This window comes from Benincasa hispida, unplaced genomic scaffold (assembly GCF_009727055.1).
Source record: "Benincasa hispida cultivar B227 unplaced genomic scaffold, ASM972705v1 Contig938, whole genome shotgun sequence".
Taxonomy (NCBI): Eukaryota; Viridiplantae; Streptophyta; class Magnoliopsida; order Cucurbitales; family Cucurbitaceae; genus Benincasa; species Benincasa hispida.
This window is the reverse complement of record NW_024065271.1, coordinates 20,039-20,447: the sequence shown is the minus strand read 5'-3', so window position 1 is coordinate 20,447 and position 409 is coordinate 20,039.

Here is a 409-nt window from a genome sequence, read left to right as displayed (position 1 = left end):
GGAGCAAAAAGATAGATTGGCCACATTCCTGCTGTAGAAGGAGGCAGAGGTATGGTGGAAATCCATATTAGCCAGGCGCAGCGATGCACGTACATTAGACTGGCAGACTTTCAGAGGCATATTCGAAGACAAGTATTATCCCAGCACATACTGTGAGGCAAATAGAGATGAGTTCCTGCGGTTGAAACAAGGGTCACTTTCAGTGGTCGATTACGAGAGAAAGTATACCGAGCTTTCACGGTATGCTGATGTGATTGTGGCATTTGAGAGTGATAGGTGATGAAGGTTTGAAAGAGGGCTGCGTTTTGAGATACGTACCCCGATTACAACAATTGCTAAGTGGACGAATTTTTCTCATTAGTAGAGACTGCCCTACGTGTGGAGTAGAGTATAACAGAGGAGAAGTCAG